We start from the raw sequence: 15,357 nt of genomic DNA, 5'->3' as shown, positions 1-15,357 counted from the left end.
GAACCAGTGGGTTGTGGCAGCACCTTGTCCAGGAAGTACAAAGGTGCAAAGCTGACAGTGGTCATGCTGGTCCTGAGGCCATGAGGCTCAGGTACAGAAAGGACTTGATCCTACTTTTGTGACTGTCCCCGGTGGCCGACAAGCTGCAAAGGAACTGACAGACTGTGGGGATACCTGGAATGGCGGCTGGAAACCCCCCTTCTGTTTGTAGTGGGGTAGAGGGAGCCAAGAAGTAGCTGTGCCTGTGGTGAGGGCCTAGGGTGGAAATGGTTATTAGGACTGGAGGAATTTAAAAATTGGGAGACAAGAGTGTTAGAAGGATCAGTGGGGTTGACACCTTCCTTTCAGAGATCTAAAGAGAGAAAACCCTACGTAAACAACCAGCCTGGAAAGCCAGGTTCCTTCTGCACAAGACATGAGGGCAGTTTGCTTATGATGGTGAGGGTTAGCAACAGAGGAAAATGGAACTGAACCGAGATTGCCAGAGCAAGGATTCTCCACCAGCGAGGTCAGCCTCACGCACAAACTTGTGGAGATGAGCTGGAGAGTTGGAGATTCAGACGCTGGGGTCCAGGTGTTCCGATGCAGGATGGTGCGGTATGAGAGTTTGTCAAGACAAGGGGAGGGAGAGTTGGGATGCGACAGAGCTGCTCTTGAAGTGAGAACCAGAGAGCTAGAGGCACCAGGCATGGGCAGCAACTGGAGACCTCAGAGATGCGGTCCACAGGAGGCTGGAGATGGGGCGGGGTGGGACACACAGTAAGAGTGGCTAAAAATCAGCTGCTAATTATTACTCACAAACGCTAATTTACTGTTACTATTATGTGTCATTAATCATTGCTAACAAACACCTCGTGGGTTGGCAGGCACAGTAGTAAGTCGAGGGAGGACAGCCCATCTCCGCAGATTCCTTTCCTAAGCAGATTCTCTGCATACTTGCTGGACAGTAAGTAGTTTATTGCTAACGAGTCTCTTTTTCACTTCTGTTATTTGCCAGCCCTTGCTTGGTCATCTAGATGTTCCTCATGTTTGCACTGCCATAAAGCTGTCATTAGATTGCAAGTGCTCACGGGCTGTGCCTGCATGGAACTCCTCTCTCCTGGCCTAGGACAGCTCGCATCACTGCAGTCTTCAGAAGTGTCACTCAGGAAATCGAGGCCCATGAGTGACACAGTACATTTGCTTTCCTGGTTAACCTCCTGGCAGCCAGGAGACAGGTAGAGACAGGTGTTGCTGTCCCTCAGGGCCATGATTAGTGCAGTGAAAGTTTCCCAAATACACAGAGGATGTCCGTGATGGGGGCCACGGGGCCCACCCTCCTGGGTGTGACCTGTGTGTACAGCTGGCTTCCTGGCCCCCTGCTGGAGGAGAAGCTGGCCTCTCGACCCACTGGGCTGTTGTTTGTTGTGTTTCTAAACATTCAGGCCCTGCTTCCTCCTCATGAATCTGCAGCCACCCTGCTCTGCAGCATGATGTGGGCGAGAATGTGGCCTTTCTGCCTGCTTTATCCCTCAGCTATGCAGCAATGATGATTACAACTAAAAAAATAATGCAAAGGTAAGTGGAATTATTTTTCATACCTTGACAAAGCAGCTTGCTTCGTCCATCAGCCCTTCACCTGAACAGATCACTTACATTTTTATGATCAGGGCATCCCTCAGCCTCTAGAGCAGGTGATACGTGTATTTTGGTGCTCTTTAATTACTTCACATTTGGCACAAGGCCTAAGCGTGCAAGTGCTCTGGGGCTCTGCCTACTTAGGACTCCTCTCTCTTGGCCTGGGACAGCCTCCACTGCTGCAGTCTTTAGAAGTGTCCCATGGGGAAACTGAGGCCCATGTGTGGCTTGCCCTACTCATTTAGGTCAGTCAGTAAATGATTACTGAGGAAATACTATTTTATGTGGATTTACTTCCTTAGGGTAAATCCCCACGAATGGAACTCCTGCAGTAAGGGAGTATGGACAACTTTAGGAGTCCCTGTGTGCTTCTTAAGGAGTCAATACTCTCTGGTAAAGCAGATCTGATGTCAATCCTTTCTTTCAAATATACTGCCAGGCCTAGTGGTGCCTGACTGTAATCCCAGCACTTGGGAGGCTGAGACAGAAGCATCGTAGTGAGGTTGAAGCCAGCCTGGGCTACATGGAACATACTGCTGCTTCTCTCTAAGGTATGTGCTGGTGAATCTCGAGGGACACAGAGCTATCTCCAGAAGCTCCTGTCTTAGGAGTCTTTAAAGAGCCCACAGATATTTATGGAGGCCAGGAGCACTGGTGACCAGCTCCGTGAGATCTACTCGAGGAATCAAATAGATCTTTGGCATTTAGGTAATAAAATAGATTATTAATAGGAAAGGTGCCAGCTTCCTAAAGAAAATCCAAACACGGCTTTTATAGGAATGCAAAGTCTGAAAGGGAGTCTGCCTATCTGCTGGGAGTTCTCTGATGCTGAATGAGACCTTATACTCCCAAGGGCAAGAGGGAGACCTGTTATTACTTATTGCTTCTCCAACAAACTATCACAAACTTCATGAGTTCATGTAACATAAGTATTTGTATCTTACAGTTCTGTAGATGTGGTCTACACCTAGCTAAAGCCCAAGTAGCCCCAGGGCTACGTTCTTCTCTGGAGACTCCAGGGGGGATTCAAATCCACCAAGTTACCATCTTCTGGAGGCGTCAGTGGTCCTTGTTTATGCACGGACCCCTTCCTCCTTCTTCAAAGGCTTGAAATCTCTCTCTGTCCAAAGCCTGAGGAGGTTCTCTGGAGGACAGATAGGATCACAGGGAGCCTCCCTGGGGCACCCAAGGGAATGTCCCCAGTGCAAGGTCCTTACCTTATCACATCTGCAAGGTCCCTTTCATCATAGAAGATACCAGTCAGTCAGGGAAAAGATTACTTGCGCTACCACAAGATCTAAAATAAAAATGTATTTTGAAATACAAAAGTGTATACTTTCACTGAATATATTACATTATTTGTTTCCTCATGTAAGGAGTGACTACATTGAGTGAGTCTGTCACCAAACAGTGTCCTAGGAGGTTGCCAAAGCGTGATGAGGAACCTAAACCCACCCTACCTGTGGAGTTAAGTTGCAAGTTTGCTGATTCTTGTCATGGAAAGAGAATTTTCAGGAAGGGGGGGGGGTTGATTGCAGCTGGACATATTTATGTGTTTTGCCAGTGGCAATCTGAAATTTTTGAACCTATAGGAAGGTCCATCTTGGTCTTGGTTTATAGGATAAAGGAAGCCACACCCACTGAAAGATAATGGCCCATTTTACAGGTGAAAGGCAAGAGCCTTATTTTTGGATAGATGATCTAAGATGCTTTCCTTGAAAAGATTCTTCAAGCTCTCTCAATCTATTTCTGTAAATTCGAGTTTCTGCCCTTTACTTTATCAACTAAGCTAATTTATGGACTTAACATGTCTAAGAGATTTTGGATGTGATGAGCCTAGAAGAAGAGAAGCATAAACAAACCCAGGCATACTGGTATAGCGAATCTTGGGTAACTTTGACTGTGTCCTGGAGTTGCAGTCTTCTTAAAAGTACAATTTTAAGTTATAACTTTCCTTGTCTCCTTTCTTCCTATCTTTATCTCTTCAACCTCCTGTAGAATATGAAAGTCAGTCCAATAGTCCCCTTTTATCCTACAGAAGGTTTCAATTTTTGCAGTTTCAGTTACTTGTGGGAAACTGAATATTAAATGAAAAATCCCAGAAATAAACAATGCATGTTTTAAATTGCATATCATTCTAAGTAGTGTGACACAATCTCACACCATCCTGCTCTGTCTCACCCAGAACTTGAATTGTCCTTTTATCCAGTGCATCCACGCTGTATATGCTACCCACCCACTAGTCACTTAGAAGCCAGTGTGGTTATTAGATGGACTATTGTGGAATTGCAGTGGTTATGTTCAAATAACCCTTATTTTACCCAATAATTGTCCCAAAGAGCTAGAGTAATGATACTGGCAATTTTATTACAGTGTATTGTTATAATTGATCTATTTTAGCTATTATTAATTTGTACTTGATTTATAAAATAAACATCATAACTATGTATATAAAAAAGTAATTTATGTAGGGTTAGGTGCTGTGGAGTTAGGCATTCACAGGGAGTCTTCAAATGTATCCCATGGGAGAACTGTGTGTCACTCCATTGTATTCACACATTCTCTGGTGTTATGGCTTGTATCTAGATGTCCCTGCAAAGCCTCAGCCTCATGTGGTCATCACTGGGCCTTTCAGACTTGGCTGGATCTAGGGTGTGTGAATATGGATTATGAGTGTGTGATAGCTTGATTAGCCCACTGATTGAATTAGCAGAATTCCCCATCCTGGGTGTGGTGGGACCAACAATAGGCTTGTAGCCTGGATGGAATATAAAGGGACAGAAGGAAAGCAGGATTGGTGCCTCCTGCCTGCCCTTCTGTGGACTGTTTCTCCTCTGCCATGCCCCTCTGCCTGCCACCCTGCCTTGGAGCAAGCTGATCAGGGACTGAAACCTCTACAAACTGTGAGCTAAAATAAACCTTTACTCCTATAACTTGTGGGTATTGGGTATTTTGTCCCAGCAATGAGAAAGTAACTGAGTTGTCTGGGATGCCATGTGGCTCCCCATGTCTCTGACCCTGCGGCCAGGCTGCATCTGTGGATCCTCAGAGCTGCCTGTCTCCTTTCGTGTTTGATCCCAGCTCTGCACAGCTGCTTGCCACTGCTGGAAGGAGGAGCTGGTGCAGAGGTGTGGCTTGATGTGGAACCAGGCGAACAGAAGAGGTGGGCCTCGCACCTGACGAGGTTATGAGGTCCCGCTGGTTCCTAGGCCCCATTTGCAGGGCCTCTTTTTGCAAGGACAGCATTTTCCCCTCACCACTTGCCTGCCCGGGCTGCCGGATGTTTTTTGCCTCAGGCTTGTGTTTAGGAAACGCTCCCTTGGAGAGACCCTATGCTGCTTGACCCCGCCAACAGATGGATGTAGGGGTGCACGTGTGTGCTCGAGATTCAAAGCCTGATTAGCTGAGGTTCCCCTCCGCCCCTTCCTCTGTGATTTACGTGAATGGAAGTAGAAAAGAGAGTGAGAAGGGTCAATCAAATTCTCTCCTGTAAACCTGGAAGGTGAGGGCTGGCCAGAAAGGCGTCTGAGCTCAGGGATGCGGATCTGACACGGGCGACACGGGCAGCGGGTGAATTCTTCCTGGGATCCTCTCGAATCTCTGGGCTGGGATTCAGGACTCCCTACGCCAGGCCCGCTCTGCATCTGGCCTCTTAGACGCTGGGCTCCTTTTCGAGCCCGGCAGCAAGGGTTGAGACTCACCACTAGAGGGCACCCGAGCTAAGGCTCTCACCGCGCTCGGCCGGGCAGGGCAAGGCAGGGCGGGGCCGGGCCGGAGCTGTCAGAGCCCCCACCCCAGGAGCTCAGGACTAGCTCACTTCCGGGCAGCGACGCCACAGAGCTCGACCCGAAAGACGTCTCCACTTTTTACCCGAATGGATGAATTTCTTTGTAGGACCCACTAGGACTAAACTAGAAGAGTTTTGCTCTATGCTCCGGATCCAGTCGTAGGGAAAAAAGACCCTTTTATTTTTGGGGACTCCTACAAGGAGGAGCACATCGTTCCCGATGGAAGCTCATGGGTTCCGTAATTGTATTTGGTTCACTTGTTCATAGGCAAATAGAAAGGAGCAGAATGACTTGGCTTTAGTTTTGGCACTTATTTTCTGGGCCAGGTCCTCTCTGGACCTAAGTTTTCTTAAATGGAGTGCTACTTTGCCAGAAAGAAGGATACACTTGAGTCATTTGTAGGAAAATGGATGCAAACCACAATATTAAGTGAAATAAATCAGGCATACCAGCTTAAATATCACATAATTTCTCTTATATGAGAAACTCAAAATATAAATAAATTAAAGAGCAAAATAAAGGATAATAGGGAACAGGGAGCTCTTTTGTAAAGGGAAGGGGACAAGGGAGGGGGGAGAGAGAAGGAAGGGGATTGACAAAAAAGAATTAAGATGCGCACTGTGCGTGTGCCAATCCCATGAGGAACGTGATCATTATATACTGCAAACCGGTACTAATAAAAATATAAATTAAAAAACCCGTTAAATATTAAAAAATAGAGCTGAGTATGGGGGGCCACGCCTGTAATCCCAGCATTCGGGAGGCCAAGGCAGGAGGATCACTGTGAGTACAAGGCCAGCCTGGGCTACAGAGTGAGACCTCATCTCAAATAACAAACAAAAATAAAATAAAGACAAGCTAGTAATTCCTGCCTGCTGGGGTTGTCTAGAGTTAAATGTCGTCAGGATGCACACTTAGTAGTTCTGGCACTTAGTAGGTGGTTTCCATTTTCTACTCCAGAGGGATCCCCTAGGTTGCTGACTTTCTTCTGTCCCCTTCCAGATGCCATGGTGCTGGACACATAGATGTCCTCCCTGCATGTTTTGAACAAATAAGGTCATGAATGCAGTTTGCTGACATTACTTTTGACACCTACTCTCCTGTAACGGAAGCACTAAGTTTTGTGGAGGATTCCGAAGGTTGTGCTACGAAACACCTGCCTACAGCACCTGGCGACCTGGCCGGAGGAAACAAGATTAAAGGAGACACAGTTAAGAGTGAAGGAGGTTGTGAGTGCATGAAAAGTAATTAAAGATTTATGACAGGGGTCATTCATAATTAAGTTTATACTTCCTCAAGCAAGACTCGGTTTCACCAATTCTGGCCTCTGGGCTGTGCATTTCTGGAGTTTTGGTCAGTGGCTCCCTGGGTGTCAGACGCTGGGATGGGGAGGCTGGGGAGCAGTTTTGCAGCTGAGGGGCGGTGTGTGGAAGGCGACCCGGGGCAGTGACAGAATACAGGCTCCGGGTGGGATGCGGTGCTGGGGACAGAAGGTGCAGTCAGGAATGAGGAGTGAAAGTCACGGAGGACACCATTTAGTCACTGCACCACTTGGCTGGTGGTTTTGTTTTCCTCCAGGGTTTAATGAAGTCACAGAAATTACATCTAGGAACCAGAAGTATTCTGGCTGTATCCCACACCGAGTATGCAGGTGTTTACACAATAGCTCTGATGAGAGGCATCTAAATCACTACTTTAACACTTTTATGGTCAGGGAGCTCACTCCCTAGGAAGAAAGCCCACTTCTGAATCAGACGGTTTTGACTTTAACCATTAACCCCGAATTCCCTTCTAGCTTCTGCTCAGGAGTGCTAGCTCTGACCTGGAGCCACGTAGACTTTCTTCTTCCTCCGGGAGGTCAGTTCTTCAAAGCGCCAACAGCTGATCTCATGTCTTCCTGGCTTCTTCTCCCCAAACTCCTTTCAAACGTTTGTGCAATGACTCTGTGCTTTTTTCAGACCACCAAGCCCACGGGAGCAAGAGGTGAGCAATCGTCCACGGCTGCTTGCTTTGGGCTCCCCGCTACGCCACGAGACAGCGCTAGATGGCGCTATAGTCAAGGCCCCATAGGGTGCTCCAGGAACTTGGGACTATAGGACATTGCCCACTCCTCCAGCACCATCATGCATCATCGTCCTGATTTCCTCAGTGATCACTGTAAGTCCAAATGCAGCTCCTGGAATGATTCACAATCACTCCATTCTGCTCTGCGTGTGATGAGGACGCCAGTGTTTCACGGTCCACTGCCCTGTCTTCTCTCGAGGACAGCAAAGCGGTTTTCCTTTGAAGAACCACTCCCCTACTTGCCAACGTGCTTCTTGTGGGTCCTGCCTACCACGGGTGCCACTTAGAGATGGGTCCCCGCTGGCCGCAGTGGCCGACTCAGCGTGCAAGGTCACCAGGCCGGCGCTGAGGACCCTGGAGCCGCTGCATCGGGGCTGCCGCCTGAGATTCCCGCTGAACCGGGGACAGCGGGGCACGGTGAGCAAGGAGAGGCTCAGGGAGCACCACGTGGGTCCCAGGTCCCGTCAGGATGGAAGCTGCCGCCCACGGGCCTCCCCGTAGTGCCAGCAAGCAAATCCTCCTCTCTTCTGCATAGTCCGGTTTGAGTTTGGGTTTTGACATCTGGACCTGAGAATTATAATATAATCCCTAAGCTGACCCTACCTCCTGCCCCATCCTGGGGGGATTTCATCGCACCCCCTTGGAGCACTTTCTGGGTGACCACTGCTGTCACCATCTTGCCTGAGACACACGGTCCACCTCCTTTAGATGGGCAAAACCTGGTTCCCTGCGACCCTCAGAAGAGCATTTCCGATTCTGTGGCCCCCACCAGTACTGTTCCCGTCATGAATACACGGGGTTCTTAGCATTTGCTTAGGATCATTTATAATAATGATATATACACTCTGGGCCATTCCATAGTAATTAAAATCATGTTTTAGAAGAATTCTTAATGATGTTGAAATAAGTGAGAAATACATTTTCACATGCAAAATTATCACAGAAAGATGCAGAAGGAAGGGAATTCTGTCAGCTCTCTTTATCTGAAGGAGAAAATTGCATCTGTACAGAATATATTCAAACTTTTTTCATTCTCTTGTTCCTCCAACAGTAGAGTACGCTACCTGCATAACACTGACCCTGTACCAGGTATCCCAGTAGATGACTTGAGGCACACAGGGGATAGGCATAGGATATAGCTGAATACACACCATTACATATAAGAGACTTGAACATCTTCAGATTTTAGGATCTGTGTGTGTGTGTGTGTGTGTGTGTGTGTGTGTATGTGGTTTCCTGGAAAAAAAGGAAACTGAGGGCCAGTTTTATTTGAAAGGGTCAAAGTCATTACTTTGGGGTGATGGAATGATTAGTCATTTTTCCATTCTTTTATTGTCTGTATATGATAACATTTTTATAGTGAGATTGTATTACAAATGCTATAGGAAGCAAACTGGAAGACATTTGAAATGTGTGGTACTCTATTAAAAATTATATACCTTATACATGTTCATGTCCTTTAACCGCATGAATTCCATTTGGGGGATTTACTCCAAGAAAATGATTTAAGTTATAGAATATGCTGCAATACCAAGAAGTTAGCGTGATATCATCAGTAGTAGTGTTAAACTGAAAATGGTCTAATAATACTGGCACGACTAGAGAAGAACACAGTTAAAATCACAGAAGGACTTTTAAAATTGTGTGCATAAAGTCTGTTATAACGAAGAAACCTTATAAAGTATTGCCGAGTGAGAAAATATAGAATAAAATTACATCCTGCTTATAACTGTGCTATTTTAAACACATCAAAGTAATACATGAAAAATGATCTGAAATACAGAGGGTGGTTGTTTTGGTTGGTGGAAATTAGGGCAATTGTTAAATGTTATTTTTTGGCGTTTGTTTCTTTTTTAGTTATTTTAAATCTTTTAAAGATTTCATTTTTCTTGGTACATATTTGCAGTATGTAATGATCACATTCATCGTGGGGAGCTGGTACATGCAGATAGCTCATCTTAATTTTTTTTATGTCTCCTGTCCTTTCCCTTTCTCTCCTCCCTCTTTTCTTTGCCTTCCTATTTGCGTTGATATACTTTCCAAATATAATTATTTATTATTTGCGTAGGCACAATTGTTTGAAAATACAGTCTTCCCAAGCTCAGGGGCCTGGGCTTGAGCTTATCTCTCTGAGCGCCTGGGCTTGGGTGGGGACAACTGATAAACCACTGCTCTCCTCCTTGGGATGCAGGGGCCCAGGGCTCCGCCCACAGCAGGGGCTCCCCAAGCCCAGCCTCCCTCATCACAAACAGCACAGTCTCCCCAGGCAGATGTGGCCTGGGCCCTGAAAGTCCGGCTCAGGGTGGGGGTCTCTCCCAGGGCCGCGTGAGACCCCAGAGGGATGGGGAGGAAGACTTCTAGCCCCTCTTCCCAGCAGGCCCCCCACAAACATTCCTGGTTGAAGTCTTTGCCCCCTTCTCCTCCTGCTTCCCCAAGGGTGCTCTGGGCGGCCTGGCACCTTCGATAATGAGGAGGGATGATGATAGCTAACTGAGCTCCTGTATCAGGCCAGCCTTACTACACAGAGCCTTGCAGTGGGTCTTGTCAACAGGAGGTACGGACATACTCATGCGAGAGGTGCGGTTATCCTTGTCACACAGCGAGGAAGCTGAGATGCAGACACTAAGCAGCTTCCTCACAGCTGCACAGCCAGTCAGTGGCAGAGCCAGTGGACTGTTCCACGTCCTCGCTCTTACCCACTGTCTTGATGTAGGTCAGATGTTCAGGCTGTGCTCTGAGCTACAATACTGTGACCTTCTCCTGCAGGTACCAGCCCATTATGTAAACTGGCTGTGTGGCTTTCTTCTCTCACATCACTCTCTAGCCGTCTCTCCCGACCCTAAGACCACGGAATGGGATTTAAATGATGGCTGGAGTGAATCGTAGTGTCCAAGAATGGGAAAAGCAAGGCCTAGAACATTTCTTCAAGGCCTAAGAACAAGGCGCATTTCGTAGAGAAGAACGTTTTGCTGTTAAATTGCTGAGCTGATCCTATGATCTGCTGCCCCACTGCAGAGCCCCGTGTGCCAAGCATGTGCCTGAGACCAGGGGACCGGCTCCCCTCTGTGGCCTCTGGGTTGGCCTTCAAGACTATGACCTTTGGTTGGACCTAAACCCAGCTTCCCTTGGGGCACTGACGACTGCCAGAGGCCCTGGTCTGGCGCTCTGACTTTCTGAGCAGGTACCTGCTGGGTGTCAGAACTTGCCTGGGCCGCAGCTGCTAGGGCAGGAGCCCCCTGCACAGCTGGCTCCGCACACTGGTCTTGGGTGAAGGAAAGCCTCGGGTGAAGCGGGCTGACCAGAGGTTTTGTCACAGCCCTGCGGGTTTCCGGAGCCACCTGCCTCCCCACCAGCCCTGGACTCTGCCGCTCTCCGCATCCTGCCAGGCTGTCACCTGGGCCTGCTCTTCCGCTCTTGCCCTCCTCATCTTCCTGTCCATGGCAGTATCTGCCCAGTGACATCCTCAAATAGCGTCTTCAGGGGAACAAATGCTGAGAAGAGGGCCCCTTCTAGGAGAGCAGACCCTGGAGTGCTCTCGGCCCTGGGGGGCCCAAGTCTGAACCATGCAGGGTCCGCCACCTCAACTCCTTGGGGGCCAGTTTTTAGCCACCTGTTCTCATTCGAGGGTAAAGCTTCATTTCCCTCCGGTGAGGGGATCCCCGGTTGCCACCATGCCAGGGCTGTAGTTAATTGACAGGGGCCACACTGGCTGGACACTGTGGGGCACACACACTCCCTGAAAGCCAGGTGGGGGCTCTGTCACCTGAGGCCCTGCTGCGAGCATCCCTGCCAATTTCTCAGCTGCCCGAAGACGACCATGCGGAGGAACGGTTAGCAGTAACCACCTTCTCTGGGAGACTCAGCCTCTCATTTCTCAGCACGGCCAGGAGGCACAGCAGGACTGGCGTTCCCACGTCATAGATGAGGAAACTGAAGTTAGAAAAGAACCACTGTGGTACAAGGCAGTGGTACAAGGTATCACTGGAACTCAGACCTGAACCTTCTGGACCCCAAGGCCTGCATCTTTCCTCTCCCTAGTTTCCCACTTTGTTCTGCCTCTGTTAAAGTGGCAGAGCTGCACCTCATTGTCAGTACATGCTTCTGAAGAGACAGGATATGGTTCAGGAGATTGAGGATGTGTCGCAGGATTGATGGCGAGGACTGGCTTCAGGAGATGAGACAGCCCCTGCCAAGCTGCCCACCAGCCAGGGCCCCCGCCAAAATGCATTTTCTGAGCAAACCTAGACAGCGGTGCCTGGCTGCTACCTGTGGTGAGATTTCCTCACAGCACCAGGCACCCAATCAAACTCGCTGCCCATGTCTCCCCCAGGGCTTTGTCCACATCCCTCAGCTCAGCAGCCACCCAGGTCACGCCCTGCACAGCGGCCCGTGCAGCTGCTGTTAAGCCCTTATTAGCTCCATGCCCCAGCTGAGCCTTGGGATGACTCCAGGTCCCCTGCATGTCTTGCCAGAGCAGGGAGCAAATTCTAGGGTTGACAGCTGGAGGAGCCAGCTGCAAGGAGCAGCAGCTGGCAGAAGGGCTCTGGGGCCAGGGCCAGGCACAGCTAGAGGTTCACAGGGGAAGCCAGGTCAAACATGGACTGCTGGCTTGGAATTTCCTACGGTCACCTGCCACAGGGGGACCCCGGATACCTCCCACAAGTAGCCTTGGTGATGAGGTGGGCTTTGCAGGGTAATTACAGGTGCATGAGCCCCAGGTGGTCTGCACGGTTCCCCCCCACACACCTGCCCACCAGAGCCCCCAGAACTCATGGTGCTCCTTTGCCCCAGGTGGGGCAGCGAGGGACCAGTCCTCTGGGCTTTACTGCATAATCTTACCATTGTTTTCAGGTTTCTACTGCCTCCTTTTACAACTGAGCTTTAGAAAAAAAAACATTGTTGAAGGTCACCCAGCTGGAAAGTGGCTGCCAGATGCCACTGCCCACTCGCAGCTGCACTTGTGTTTCGAAGTCTAGCTCACTCTAGGGGTCCTCTCCAAAACTGGAACCCGCCAATCATGCGTTCCATCAGCCAGCCCTTTCAATCAGCCTGGCCACCTCCAGAGACACAAAAGAGGACCAGGCCATAGCCCTAACCAAATCATCCCCCTTCTCTGGGCCTCAGTTTACTTATTTGCAAAATGAGGGTGTTAAAAAGCGCACACACAAAAATCCTGCTTGTCCACGACTGACTGAGCACACCATGGTTGATGGGAAGGTGGGTAAACTGAGGCTCCGGGAGCAGGTCTGTCTCACAAAGTAGCTGGGGCAAAGCTAGAGAAGAAAATCAAATGGAAATCGAATGGGACTCCAGACCCAAGAATGAGCCAGGGGTGCGGAGAAGAGGAGCCTCATCCACTTCTTTCTAATCCTTTAGGATCAGCCCACACCCAGCGTGTAGCATCCACTCTGTTCCTGGTCATGTAAGGAAAAACCAGCAGCTAGCTCCAGGCCCTTTTGCTTCCAGGTACTGCAGGGTTCTCTGAGGGCGGGAAGGCTCCAAACAACTCATTTCTAAACCAGTTTCCTTTAAACCGGAAATGGTGCTTGAGTTTGGACAGTGACTGCGGCGAGACCCGAGACCTGGGCTGGAGGACAGCCTGACCCTGGAGGGCCATCTGGCCTTCCGGTGCACAGCTGCCAGGTGCCCCGGTGTTGGAAGAAAGAACTGAGGCAGAGAGGAGAGCTGGGGGCGGGGTGTGGTGCATTATTTTGTTGCAAAACACTTTTCTTCCCCGTGCCTCCAGTTTTCTGGAGACGGCATGTTTTGACTCCAGTTGAAAGGCAATTGCTCTCCTGACCGGGTCCGATGACAGCTGGTAATGATGCCACTCAGATGACTACAGACAGGAGCACAGTGCCATTTATGGTGCTTCACACACGCTGTCTTGATTTGCACATAGCCACTGTTTGTAGATATTGATGTGGGCCAGTACACCCGGTCATGTCCACTCGCAAATGGTGGCACTGGCAGCCAGGAATGGATGTGGCCAGCAGGACACGGAGGTGACATAGTCACACATCCCTTCCCATCTTCGGAAGTCCAGGAGCGCTCATTCTGTTTCCCTCTGTCCACCTTCCTTCATGTCCTCAATCCCTCCTTTACACCCCAAACCATTCTAAACACAAACTTCTACTCATGCCTCCCAGTCACGGTGAGGAGGACCTGTTTCTCTCCACTTAAACCCCGCTGCTCCTCCTGGCTTGGGAGAAAATGATCAGAAGCTGAGCTGCCCTCCTGTTGTTGCTTATGAGAACATGGATTTAGTCAGGCGAGGTGGTGCATCCTTCTAATCCCAGCACTCAGGAGGTTGAGGCAGGAGGATCACTGAGCTGCAGGCCAGCCTAAATTTTACATATCCCAAAACAAAAACACACACACACACACACACACACACACACACACACACACAAAAGAACGTGGATTTGTATTTCTGAGATGGTTTCAACTTTTAGGAAATTTAAAGAAAAGAACTTCAAGTCTTATTTCTTCCCTGTGGGGTGGGGTGGAAGGCCGAGGGTATAGCAGGGAGGACAGCTCATTCTGCACCTCCTTCTCTGCAGACACTTTCCCTACAGCCGCCCCTGCATCTCAGGGCCGGCCGGCCTGGCAGGTGATGTGACATCCCAGGCCAGTTAAGCAACTTGCCTGTAGCACTCAGTTCCTAAGTCACAAGCAGAACTCCCAGCAGGCCCATCTGTTCTTTACAGCTATGCCCACCGAAGGGAGGAGAGAACAGCGCTCAAATTCAGGCCTCCTCATTGTTAGTTAGTTCAGCACCTTCTTCCACTCCAGGACATGCAACCATAGCTTCCTCAGCTCAAATATATCTTTGCACCTTCTGGAAAGGAAGACACTTGTAAATGCATGGTGTAAATAAGAGCAGGTGATTATTGGAGTAGACTAATAATGCAACCCTACAAAGATGTGCTTATTCTAATCCCTGGACCCCAGAATGTAATAGGGACTTGAAGATGTGATTTAAATAAGGATCTCAAGATAGGGAGATTATCCTGGATGATCTGGGTGGGCCTCCAAGGTAACTAAGGGTCTTTATTTATTATGATTTTTTTTCTTTTTCTTCAAACAAATTTGTCCTTTTAAAAATTTTTTTGTAGTATATGTTTGCAATACATAATGCATATATGCAGTGCAGGGTACTGGTACAGGAGGGAGGGAAGAAAGGGCAAGGGAAGTTTATTACTGCTCAGTATGCAGTATGTACATGGACCAATTGCTCTTTAGAGAAGGGAGGCAAAAGGGTTCTGAAAGGAAGAACCCAGGTGTGAGAGTGGAAGCCAGTGGCTGGGCTGGTGGGATGTAAGGACCATGAGACCAGGACTGCGGGTGGCCTCCGGAAGCTGGCAAAGCTGAGGAAATCTGGCCATGCCTCTCTTCTAGAGCCTCCTCCAAAGCAGGGTCTGCAGGGGTGGACTTGAACTTAGCCTAGTAGTACTGATCTCAGAGTCCAGCCTCCAGGAAGAGAATCAGTTTGGATTGTTTCAAGCCACTAATGGGCAGTGATTTTTTACAACAGCCCTAGGAAGCAGCTTTTTCTTGCCTACTTAAGAGAATAAACTAATTTTAATGTTTAAAGTGTATTCTTTTATGTATAAATATTTTTTTTTTTTTGGTACCGGGGATTGAACACGGGACCTTGTGCTTTCGAGGCAGGGGCCGGAACCACTGAACTAAATAACCGGCCCTATGTATAAATAATTTACAGCAATTTCCTGTAAACAAAGGCCATGATTGTTTACATTGGCTCTTGGATATTTGAATTAGAAATAATTTAAAATTACTCACTAAAGCCAAAACTATACCAGACTGGGCTTTGCAAATGTAATTTTGTGTTGGAGACTTGCAACTTTTGTTAAATATTTGAAAA

General features: G+C 48.6%; 1 long non-coding RNA gene across 1 annotated transcript; it reads left to right on the top strand.

Moving 5' to 3' along the window:
- Window positions 1-1,427: 1,427 nt before the first annotated feature.
- On the top strand, window positions 1,428-8,355 carry LOC106009711 (uncharacterized). Its single transcript, XR_001183727.3, has 3 exons — window positions 1,428-1,557; window positions 6,408-6,649; window positions 7,201-8,355. It is a non-coding gene; the product is annotated as an uncharacterized LOC106009711 (long non-coding RNA).
- Window positions 8,356-15,357: the final 7,002 nt, after the last annotated feature.

The sequence above is a fragment of the Heterocephalus glaber genome, unplaced genomic scaffold (assembly GCF_053883595.1).
Source record: "Heterocephalus glaber isolate CG9 unplaced genomic scaffold, H.glaber_assembly_v1.0 deba00001460, whole genome shotgun sequence".
In the NCBI taxonomy this organism is placed as follows: Eukaryota; Metazoa; Chordata; class Mammalia; order Rodentia; family Bathyergidae; genus Heterocephalus; species Heterocephalus glaber.
This window is presented reverse-complemented; position numbering and strand designations above follow the sequence as displayed.